The 12,257-nt window shown below is 42.4% G+C and overlaps 1 protein-coding gene across 2 annotated transcripts in view; it reads left to right on the top strand.

Moving 5' to 3' along the window:
- The first annotated feature begins 5,149 nt into the window (after positions 1-5,149).
- IMMP2L (inner mitochondrial membrane peptidase subunit 2) overlaps positions 5,150-12,257 on the top strand; it is a 480,193-nt gene continuing 473,085 nt past the window's right edge. For both annotated transcript variants that reach the window (XM_082239908.1, XM_082239909.1), the window contains exon 1: positions 5,150-5,280. The gene's annotated coding sequence lies outside the window, so the exon portion shown is untranslated. The remainder of the gene's footprint in view (positions 5,281-12,257) is intronic.

Below are 12,257 nucleotides of genomic sequence, written 5' to 3' on the forward strand. Positions count from 1 at the left end.
AACTGAGCAGTGCAAAAGAGACGGTGACTGACTGGGCAGCTGGTAGGTAAAGTCTTGTCTCCTTCTGTTGTTATGAGGCCTGTCCAGCACAGTTGCTACAACAGCTGCTAGGGGCATCAAAAACAGCCCTGTGGGGTAACACGGACCTATCAGAATCAATGCATTGGTTCTGAGCATGTTCAGAGAAGCAACAGGAAGTGTTTCCTACTCTGAGGAGCTTTTTCGTGTGTTTGGTTTAGTTTGGCGACCTTGCTAGACAGAGAAAGAGAAAACAAGCAAGCAAGAGCAAGCCTCTTTCTGTAATAAGTATCTATTTTTTAAACTTTGTCATTTTTCTTAAAAGAGAGAAAGAAATGGGAAATTGGGAGGAGAGGTAATGGAAGCATTGCAACAAACTCTTTAGTAACCATTTCACTCATTAAAAGTTGCACCCGCTGCTTGGTTGGGCAAGGCCAATAAGGCAGATTTGAGCCATGGACCGCTCTAGAGTACTATTTCAAGAAAAGGTATGTGGAACAAGCCCTTCCCCTAAAAGGGGATACAGCTTGAATGGAGGAAAATGCTGTCGCTGCTGTTTTGACCTTGCTCTAAAATAAAAAGTTTGGCTGCTGTGACATTGAAGATACCTTAAGCTTTCACCTCATTAGGTATAACTGACATCACTTGGATTCTTGTTTGTATAGCTGCGACAACAGACATGCACTGAAAGACTATGTAGCAAGCTATTATTCAGACTTTTTTTAAAAGTGTGTTTTAAAATGTATTGTGTATGCAACACCACCCTCAGATTGAAAGGCTTGTATTTGAATGGTGTGCTGTGTATTCCTTGCACATGCAGTTTTGCAAACTATCTGGTGACTTTCAAGCATTTTTAGAGACTATCCATGGAATGTATTAGAATATTTAGGTTTTCATTTCATTTCATATTGTTAAATGTCAGCAACAATAATTAAATACCAGCCGGTTTGTCTTTGAGTATGCTAACTGCTGTAACATCTGGAATAGTCAAATAATGAGTTGTTGTTTTTTAAAAAAGAAAAACAAATTAGAAGATAAATAACCGTAACTGTTAATGACTTCTGTGATACAGTTCGTGAACTATGGAAGTATCTGTTGTCAACTTAAGTACATGTTTTGCTTCATAGGATTTACTGTTAGGAATGGCACCATTAGTGTGCATTTCATGTGTTCTGTTTATCCGAAAATTATTTGGCGGGGTGGGGTGAGGAATGACAATATTTTGCTGCACTCTGCTGATACGTTAATGGCACTGTCATTACTAAGTTGGTCTTTCATGTAACTTGCTTCGGAGATGTTTATATGCAAGTGAAGGGAACCTTCAAACTGGCTCAGACCCCCTAGTTGAGATTTCTCACTAGTAAGAGGCCCTGTTCCATATCGAGGCCACAACATTCTGCTCTTCATTTTGATCAACTTTTTTTATTCACAATTATTTAAACCAAACAGGACTCCAGCCAATGCACTTCTATCCAAAGGTTACAGGTAGCAGGCATGGGGGCTGTTAATTTTTAACTTCAAATCTCTTGTGCGATTTTCCAGTAGGTTGCAGGATAAGGGGGACAAAGAAAGCTATTAGTAGCAGATTCTGAAGATCATTCTGAGAACTGCATAACTTCCTTTGCAGAGAGAGCCAAAATCTCTCGGAAACATTTACAGTCAAACTTCCTTGGCTTTGTTGTTGAGGCCATTGATTCTATAAACCACAAAGCCTGACTGCAACACTACTCTCCCCTCTTGAGGTATCTAGAGCATCAGAAGCATGTTGTCTCCAATCGTAGACAGTGCTTTTTTACCTAGAAAAATAGGAGCCGGTACTCGCCATGAAGCTGTTACATTAAGTGTCACACTTTTTAACCAAAATGAGAGAGGTGCACTGCGCTACTCACCACAAAGTGGCTACAGTAAGTGCCACATTTTTAAATTACAACAAAAAGAGTACTTCTGGGGGGGAAAGCATTGAACATAGTCATCAGGGTGAGTAGTCACTGTGCTGGGAATTTGTCCAAGTTTGTGGCTTTCACTGTCCCATGTGGGAGCAAACGCCAAACACTGCCATTTACCTGGTTGTAAATAGATCTGAACTCTCCAAAAGCCCTTAATTAAGCCAGCCCTCTGCATTTCCAAAGGAAGCCCTATAGCCCTGAGTAAGCAAAGCAAGACAATCCCTTCCTTAGCCCATTTTAGTCATGCTAGTAGCTCTGCTGCGTTCCTGGTTGTTGACTTTGAAATAATTATATTTGTTCCCTCAATGCTGTTTGCTCGGAGAAATGTTTTGATTAACCAGCATTGTGTTATTGTGCTGAAAAGGAATTGTTTTATTTATGAATGCAGATAATAATGGCCCTGCATATGCTTCTGCTGCTTAGAGAGATGGTGGCGGAGGCAGAAGAAGAGAAACGGTTGCTATCATCCTCTCCCATGGTGTGCCTGCTTTTAGGACAAATGTCCATCCAGGAAATTTTGCAGGAGTCTAATCACACTGGGGCTCTATAATTACACAGCTTAATTGTTTCTGGATGGTTTGAGAAATGCTTTGGTGCCATTTGTCCTTTCAGAATCTCACCCAGACGCTTATTACTGTGCTTATACATCCCAATGTACCTCTTACTAATTTTTCCCTGTTTGCCTCTTTCCAAACAAAGCAACCTTTTACATTTGCATTCATAAAACCGTTGCACCTCCCCTGTTCTGTTTTCCTGCTGGCAATTCTAGCCCTGCTTCTGTATCCCCGTTTTACCTCCAGTAATCTCTGAAATCATACCCATACTCCTCTGACTTAATGCAGTGGGCAAACAGGTGCTCTTCATTTCCAGGTGGGAGAGGGGGGAAAAGCTTAACTTTTTGTAATATCCAATTTTCCCGGGCCACATTCCATCAAGTTAAAACGCTGGAATAACCAGTATAAAAACTGAATTCTACTCTACGGCTAAACATCCTGAAGCACAATGAAATGTTTCGGGCCGCTTTTGAAAAGCAGATCGCTGTGTTTGCAGTATAAAAAACAACTTTAACTACGGAAGACTGGAAATAAAAGAGTCTACATGGTTCTACACAAAAATAACAGCTTATTTCTTATTTTTTAACTGGCCTTGAGAGGGGATCTAAATGGGCAGTGAGACCCAATTGAGTGCAAAACCCTAGCTGTTTAGAAACCATGAATTTGAAGCATTGACCTCCCCGCAATAATCTTGGGAGCCATAGTTCACCCTTCACAGAGCAACAGTTCCCATCACCCTTAACAAACTACTGCTCCTAGGATTGTGTTTTCAATACATGGTTTGCATATATTGTAGCACAAGCGATTGACATTATGTGCACACTATTTTTGAATACTTGTTGAGGTAAAGGTCTGAAGAGCAGAGTCTGTCCTCCTCAGGCTCCCTATATGATTGAAAACTCTGAGAACATGCATAGGGGAAGCTTCCATCTTCAGAATACTTTTGCTTCCCATTCCACCCATGACCATTCTCAACTGCAGAATTTTGAGAGATTACGAGGTGATGTTTTGCATAGCACAATAACATGGCTCTGGCAGCATTGCCACACTGAAAGATGTTTTTCACAGAAAAACAAGCTGCACATAATTTTTCTCCCCCCCTCCCCTTCTAACGTAAGCTGAGAAGTGGTACCAAATGTTCAGCTGACAGCATGGTTAGAGGCTATTCAATTTAGGCAATATTTGTCAAAAGTGGTGTCCTGCATTTTAGCACCTATTATCTTTTGATTATGATCCTCTGGATACTTGGTTTGAATGAGATTGGAAGAATTAAAAATGGCCTCACAAATCACTTCTTAATCTGGTGAAGTAAGCAGAGGGTGAAAAACATCCTGCTGTCATTTCGGTGAGTTGTAGGGACCAAAAAAATGTAAATAAAGGAAAATAAATCACTGGTTGGTTCACACTTCATCAGCTGCCTAACAACTTGTAGCCAGTTAATTATACACCCTTAAAATACATGTATAAGGGGAAATGATTCAGAACTCTTTTAATGGGATGCAGGATAAATACATTCCTTCTAAGCATGTAACCCTTCGTGTGCTTTTGTAAAATAGGTTCTCATGACAATGGAATGGTTTGGGCCCATACCTAGAAAGAAAAAACAATTGCATGCATTCAAAAAATACAGTAGTTAACAGTACTGTAGGACATAGCAGGAGCTGGTGCAAGGTGCTGGCTATAAGGTAAGGCAGGAATCCCCCCTAGGACTGGGTGGCCCCTAGCCAAGCTCTTGTCCCCTGAGCCTCGGTCTTCTCCATCTGTAAGGTGGGCGCAATTATATCAGTCTACCTAACAGGACTGTGGTGGAGTGTGGTCAGGAGAGCCAAGGTCTGCCATCATTTTACATCATGTTCCCAGCCAAAATTCCTTGGCTTTAGATCCTTTTCTTGTTGCCTAAAATCCTAGTTGAGACCGAAGCTGTTTTAAGTTTTTTGCGTTTTTTTTTAAATGCTGTGACCCATCCTGGGACCTTATGAAGTGGAGGTAGCAAATAGATGACGTTATAGTAATGATAAATAACAATGGCTGAGTTCCATGCCCGCGCTTGTCTGGAGTGGCTCAGCGTGTACACAATGGCTCTGAAAAGGAGTATGGGATCACAGCCTTATTAAACGTCATCAAATTTAATTTGTATAGCGCCCTTCACATCAGAAGACCTCAGGGTGGTTCGCAGGATAAAATGCAAGATAAAACGCAAGTAAATAATTACACCAAGTAAACAATCTGTTGTGTTTGTGTGAGTGCTTAAAAGTATTGTCGCACTTTGAATTATAGCAACCAGATGAAACACCTGCTGTGCCTTTAGGGGTTTTCCTAATGCTGCACAGCAGGCGCCCATTTCCCCAACTACGAAGCGCTTCTCTGGCTGACGAGAGAGAGAGGAGCTCCCGCCTATTCTGACGCGGCGCTGGCGCGGGCCATCCACACCGCCTCGCGCCTATTCGGCCACCTGCCCTAACGCCCCCGTTCCAACACTTCGCTCTCATTCGCCGCCCAGAAAGGGCTGCTGAGGTGAAGTGGAGGGAGGGAAGGAGAGAGAGCGCGCGCTCCTCTTAAACCAGCTCGCGAGGCTCCTCCCCTCCGTTCGGCGAGAAGGAGGGACCGCGCGGGCGCGCGCGCGCGCTCAAACACCCACTTACTTCCCCGCCCCTCCTTCGCAACTCTCGCTTCCCTGGCCGAAAGAGCGCACGCGCGGCTCGCCTCCTTTTTTTTTCTTTCTCTCCGCCCCCTTGGCGTGGTGGCGTCAGCGCCGAAAAGCGGTGAGTCCGGGCGGCGCAGTCGCGAGCGGCGTTTCTGCGTCGAAGGGAAAAAGGGAAGAAGGCGCTGGAGTTGCGGGGAGCTCTACGGGGGCCGGCGGGGCTCAAGCAGCCGAAGGCGTTTAGAAATTTGGGGGGGGTGGGGTGGGCGCGAAACAGTTTCGCGTTTTCGTCGTGAGGGGAAACAGAGAGAGCCAATTGAGGGCGAGATTATTTATTATTCTTCGTTTTGCGAGGGTGCTCCAGTTATCCCCTTGTTGTGGCGAAATGCCAGCTCCGCGAGGCAGGCTTAAGGCTGCCGAGGAAGGGAGAATATGACCTGCTTGTGGTGCTTGCTTGCCTTCATTCTGACAGGAGGGGAAAAAAGGCGTTAGTCCTCATCTTGCCAAGGGTGTTGGCGGGAACACCGGGCGTGCAAGCAGCTGCTGCAAAGAACAGTGTCCCCCCACCCCCGCACCCCCGCCTCGAAAGGCGGCGGTGTCTGCTGCCATGGGGGGTTCAGCACCTTCCCTGGCCCTCAGGGAGTGCAGGGAGCTGCGGTGGATGCTCCTAGTCAAGTGTTGGAGGTAAAAGGTCTTCATCACTATGGCCATAATAAGCCTATGTGCACTTGGAAGTGAACATGCATAGGTTTGACTGCCTTGCCTCCAGATCATCGGTTTAAAAATCCACCACACGTGTCGCAAAGGAGCTTCTCATTCTAGGAAGGGACTTCGTCTTCTGCAGCTGGCTTAGTGGGATGAAATTCCTTAGTCGGCGCACTCGCCCCCCCCATCAGGTATTCCACCTATATGTGGATTTATATCGCTTACTTAGGAAACACCCAAGTCTAGCAACGCTTCTTTTTGGTCGCCTGTATGAGGTCATTTGTCTATGCTGTTCAAATGACAATAAGGACCAGAGGACCAGGAAGGAATCATTTCCTCTTAAAGAGGGGTTATATAGAGCAGGGGTCAGCAAACTTTTTCAGCAGGAGGCCGGTCCACTATTCCTCAGACCTTGTGGGGCTATATTTTTGGGGGAAAGTGAACGATTTCCTATTCACCACAAATAACCCAGAGATGCGTTTTAAATAAAAGGACACATTCTACTCATGTAAAAACACGCTGATTCCTGGGCCGGATTTAGAAGGCGATTGGGCTGGATTTGGCCCCCAGGCCTTAGTTTGCCTACCCATGATATAGAGATGTAAACTTAAGATGTGTGAAGTGGAGAGCTTTTATGAATAAAACCATATTCTTCAGGAACTTTTGAGGTTCACATGTATGACTTTCTGATGCTACCCCAAGTGTAATTGTTTAATATTGAAAATTGGTGTTGGCATAGAACCAAATGACCTGCATCACAACATCCCACTTGTGCTGTTACTTAGGTTAGCCCACCTGACTAGTGCAAGAAATGGGGATAATAAAATCATAGAATTGTAGAGTTGGAAGGGACAACAAGGATCATCTAGTCCAACCCCCTGCAATGAGGGGATCTTTTTGCCCAACTTGGGGCTTGAACGCACATCCCTGCTTGTGAATCTTTTCCCATATAAGAAAAAGCTTTGCCAGCTAAACTTTCCTATCGAGGCTGTTGTAAAAGCCACCAGAGCAAGGCCAGGTAAAGCAAAACAACAAGAGGAAACACTGTTACTATTTAAGTAGGCAAGATTACACACTTGCATACAATGTTACTTAATCTAAAATATTTACCATTTCTTGGTACATAGTCATTACCTTTGATTAAAATCGCCACATACCATAAGCATGCATTAAAAGGACAGTAAACCCACTTTATCCCTACTCTTTGACAACCCTTCATTAATTGTAGTATTGAAAAGGTAGCCGATAACAGATCTAAGCAACACTTCGAGTTCGTCTTCTATATGTAAATTTAATTGTCATGTTTCTACTCCCAATTGCAACAATTTCAGCAGCTAGATAGTCTTAAGTTCCATCATGGTCAAAGAGTTGTGGCATTTCTTCAAGATGAACTTATTTTCTGCATCCATTATTCTAGTGATGGTGTTTAGATTTGGAGCCCTATTTGCAATAATATTTATATTTTATAGTGAAAAGGTAAATTCTCCACACACAGCATATATTGCATTGTTTACATTTCCTTTACTTTGGGCTATAGATGTGTTTGTTTTATTTATGATATTTACATTGTGTGTGCGTGTGTTTTAAAACAAAATGTAGCATAACTCACAAAAGTATCCAGTTCAGCAGGACTTTATTAGGAAACACTAATTTCAGCAGGCTGCATAAGGAATAGTTGAGCACAATACAGTGATACCTCGGGTTACAGACGCTTCAGGTTACAGACTCCGCTAACCCAGAAATAGTACCTCGGGTTAAGAACTTTGCTTCAGGATGAGAACAGAAATTGTGCTCTGGCGGCGCGGCAGCAGCAGGAGGCCCCATTAGCTAAAGTGGTGCTTCAGGTTAAGAACAGTTTCAGGTTAAGAACGGACCTCCGGAACGAATTAAGTTCTTAACCCAAAGTATCACTGTATTTATTTAATACATTATTAGGAGAAATCATTTTAAATTTGGGGTTCTATGAAGCTAAATGAAGGGTACCATATTATTGCTTGCAAGCTTTTGGAAGCGATGCCACCATTTGATAAAACATAAATCTACATATATTTACTTCTTACAATTGAGACAGATTTCATGTTTTAAATTATCTCTGCAAAATATTTAATCATACTGCAGAATAATACTTATTCAAGCAAGATGAACTTGATTTTACAGAATATGGAGGTCAGTAACTCGGTATACTTTTTGACTCCGGAGTGTAAGCCTAGGTTTTTGGAGAGAAAAATTACTAAGATCCGGAGATTTGGGAAATGGAAACATAATTCAATCCTATTAAGGATGACTCACTGAATTCTTTTATTGCTGGTTTTAATGGGGTGGTTCTTTATAGAAGTTCTCTACACTATAGTTCTAGAATTAATATGTGCCATATCAGTGCAACACCAAAGGATTCCTCAAATAGTTTTTCACTGTCCTGCGGATTTAATTCAAGTTGTAATAATGTGCCAAAGGATCAGGCTAGGATGCTTTGAGGTTACGCTGAGAACACTGAGGGCATTTTGTGCACTTCAAAGCACTGTACCAAAGACTCAAACACATGTGCCTCGAAGAAAAGGAATAGTAATAAAATCAGAAACACAGAAAAAACCAATTTTCCTCATGCTGTTACAAAAAAGCCTCACACAATAAAATTAAACTGAGTGACAGAACAGTCCATCTACTAGGACTTTGTAGTGAGCCATTGGATGTCACTTTGTAATGCTGATAGTTAGAGCTGAGATTTCTAACAAGACCAAAAGGAGGGGAAACCCATAAATGTGAAGTCCTGTTTGACAAAGAACCTTATATAGGCCAGGGACCCAGTGGTGCAGCTGGGTAATTTAAGACCCTGGACTTAATAGCCTTACAGTGGCAAGGGCTTTAGACAGCTATATGTACTACTTCAGCTGTGAAGCACACCAGCAACATTTTTTCCACCCCCACTGGCATTCCATGCTTAACAACAGCTTCTGCATATCTGATAATGTTGGCGCAAACAAAAAACAGTCTGCCAACCCTGAATAATATTAATACTTTGAGGATGTGCATTTACTCATTTTAATCTCACTTAAATCAGCACCATTTTGACAGCAGGAATAAAATGGACTTTACCCATATTCCAAACAAGTTTAGCATTTGGGTAGCTGCACACTTAGCAAGTACAAACTTAACCATCGTTTGGAACATGTGTGGACCAGGACAATAGTTTAAGGAACTTGACACTGGATTGTGGCCACTGAGCCTTGATTTGGAGACATGCCTGTCTAAATCTGGATTTGTAAAAGGGTTTCCTTAGAAACAAATGCCTTCACTGTCATGCTCAGTATATGAGTATCCAGTAAATAATAGAATCATATGTTTGCTTCTGTTTATTAAAGAACCTTGCATGTATGCCACAACATTCAGCTGATAAACATAATTCAATAATTAGTTGTGTTAATGCACAATGAATGGTATTGGTAGAATTCCCCCCTGCTCAACACACTGACATTGCCTAAAGCTTTCCCTTAGAGTTTATTAGCAATTTGACATAATTTCTTGAACTGTGCGCTTTATGCTATTTTTGCAAATTCTCCCTGAAGCTGAATTGACGGGACAAATCTGGATGATCTTAAACTAGGAAACATGTCCAGCTGGTGACTCAGTAGAACATACTTTTTCTGACAATTTTACAAAGCAATTGGGACACTTAACCCATTTCCAGTGATAAGATAATAGGAACATGGTTGCAAACTGAAGAACTGAATGCACTTCTTAAATGGCAAAAGGAACAAATCAAGTTGTTTGAAATAAGCTGCTGCGTGCCATTGCCATTCCATGCCTCTTGCCTCTCCTTATGAAAAGCCTATCATGGGTCATCTCCCCACCCCACCCCAATTTGCTTTGAGGAAGGTTGCTGTGATTTTACTGCTGTTTATCTTGTAATACATCAGTGGGTAATTTTTAAGTGCTTAGACTTGCAAATTTGTGAGTTGAGGCTTTCGGTGTATTACTTGATGAGTTTTGGCAGGCGGCTTGACAAACTGTGTCTTCTAATGTGCAAACGAGTGTAGGAAATAAAAATAAACATTTAAATGTAGAGAGCAATCTAAATAGCATCTCTGCTCCATATGTTGTAGTACCTGCTGGAGACCCATTATAGTCCCTGGACTTTTTGTACACTAACACTTCAGTCCAGATAGCGCTGTGCTCCATCTGCTGTAATCTCTAAGCTGCACAGTATGGGCTTCCTTGGATTTTGACCTGTTATTTGCTGTTTCTTTTGATCTTTGCTAGGCAGGCAATTTGCCATTCTCATTCCCCACCCTGTAGTATAGTATGACTACATAGTATAGTATGACTTTTTTAAAGGCAACGTGGGTGGATATCAGTCTAAGAGTATAGGCTGCTGCAGAAAATTGTTCCCAATCACAACTCCCCCTCCCCCCAAGAATGACTATTCTAAGGAATGAACACCTGGCTTTGGTCATTGACACATCTTTTAGGTTGGATCCCTGTTGACATAAAGCCTAAAATGACTTGCGGGGCTCTGGAGTTGCATAATTTCTTTGAGATAACTTTGAGAAGTGAAGGTTTGAAATAAAAAAAGATCAAAGAAGGCGCTTGATATTTGACTGCTTCCAAGTATTTCAGTATGCTAATATTTCAGTTTTTCATACCTGGATTCAGTTTTGTTACCTGAATTTGAGTGGTGATGTTAAACACAGCATTTCCTTGTTTCCGTCTTGTTAGGTTCAGTGTTTTTGCTTTAAAAAAACCCCTGGCTCTACTCAATGATCTAGTGCTTTAGAAGCATTTTCTTCCGTTCAATTTTGCATATTAAGCAGCATATTTGTCTGTTTGCACAGCAAATATTATTTTCCGTTGCAGAACAGCAGAGATTACAAAACATACAGCTAATAATTCATCTGAAAGTATCTGTTATTAGACAATTGTGTAGTAATTTTATCTGGGTAAATGGCTGCTTCATCTGTTCACAGTTGTGGTGTATTTTTTTATTTCCACAGTACAGTGGTGCCCCACAAGACGAATGCCTCGCAAGATGGAAAACCCGCTAGACGAAAGGGTTTTCCGTTTTTGAGCTGCTTCGCAAGACGATTTTCCCTATGGGCTTGCTTTGCAAGACGAAAACGTCTTGCAAGTGTTCCGATTTTTTTTCGCTTCCCCCCCTCCTTTTCTAAGCCGCTAAGCCGCTAATAGCCTTTTAGCCGCTAATCCAGTAAGCCTTTAATAGCCGCTAAGCCTTTAATAGCCGCTAAACCGCTAAGCTGCTAATAGGGTTGCTTCGCAAGACGAAACAACCGCTAGACAAAGAGACTCACGGAATGGATTAATTTCGTCTTGCGAGGCACCACTGTATAGGGGGACCAGTGGCAGAGACCTGATGATGGTGTAGTATTTGCAGTAGGTGGGGTAGATTGCCAGAAGCAGATGCACATTATCATAGTGCATGCTCAGTGTGTATTTTCCTTTTCTTGGTTGGATGGGATTGAATCTTGGTTTAAAGATGTACAACCATGGCTGATGTGCTTACTTCTTACCTTCTTACTTCGATCTCACATTGCAGAATAGTATTGTTTTACTTGCATTGCAAATGCTGTATCCCCAACTTCTGCAGACCACATTTCTGAGTCTTCCCGGACAGTTTCATACATCCAACCTAGAGCCTGGATAGCTCAGTTGGTTAGAGTGTGGTGCTGATAACACCAAGGCTGCAGGTTCGATCCACGTATGGGGCAGCTGCATATTCTTTCATTGCAGAGGGTTATACTATATGATCCTCAAGGTCCCTTGCCACTCTACAGTTCTGTGATTCCATGTAATCAAGTGATGATTGCCAAAGATAAGACTAAGCTGTTGGGTTTTCATTGGGTAGTAGTTTGTTTACCTATTATTAGATATTTACATTTATATCTCACATCTTTCTCCAAAGGAGCCATGGGCAGTAAACATGTCAATACTAAAACAATATAATTTTTTAAAAGGTGAAAAACAATGTTCTAAAAAAAATCCTAAAAGCTCCTAAAACCTATCACATACTTTCAAATACTTTCAGTTTTGCCAGGGACAGAATTTTCAGTCATCAAATTCTTGGGTAAAAATAACATCCTTAGAATTTTCCTAAAATTTACCGTATTTTTCGCCCTATAGGACACACTTTTTCCCCTCCAAAAATGAAGGGGAAATCTGTGTGCGTCCTATGGGGCGAATACAGGCTTTCGCTGAAGCTTGGAGAGTGAGAGGGGTCGGTGCGCACCGACCCCTCTCGCTCTCCAGGCTTCAGGAAGCTATCAGCAAGCCTGGGGAGCCTGTGGGAGTTCCCGCAGGGCTCCCCAGGCTGCGGATAGCAGCCTGCCGCCCAGCGCACGGGGTGCCCTGAAGCAGAGCGCCCCTCACGCTGGGCAGACATCC

The sequence above is a fragment of the Podarcis vaucheri genome (assembly GCF_965113315.1).
Source record: "Podarcis vaucheri genome assembly, chromosome: 10".
NCBI classification, from domain to species: Eukaryota; Metazoa; Chordata; class Lepidosauria; order Squamata; family Lacertidae; genus Podarcis; species Podarcis vaucheri.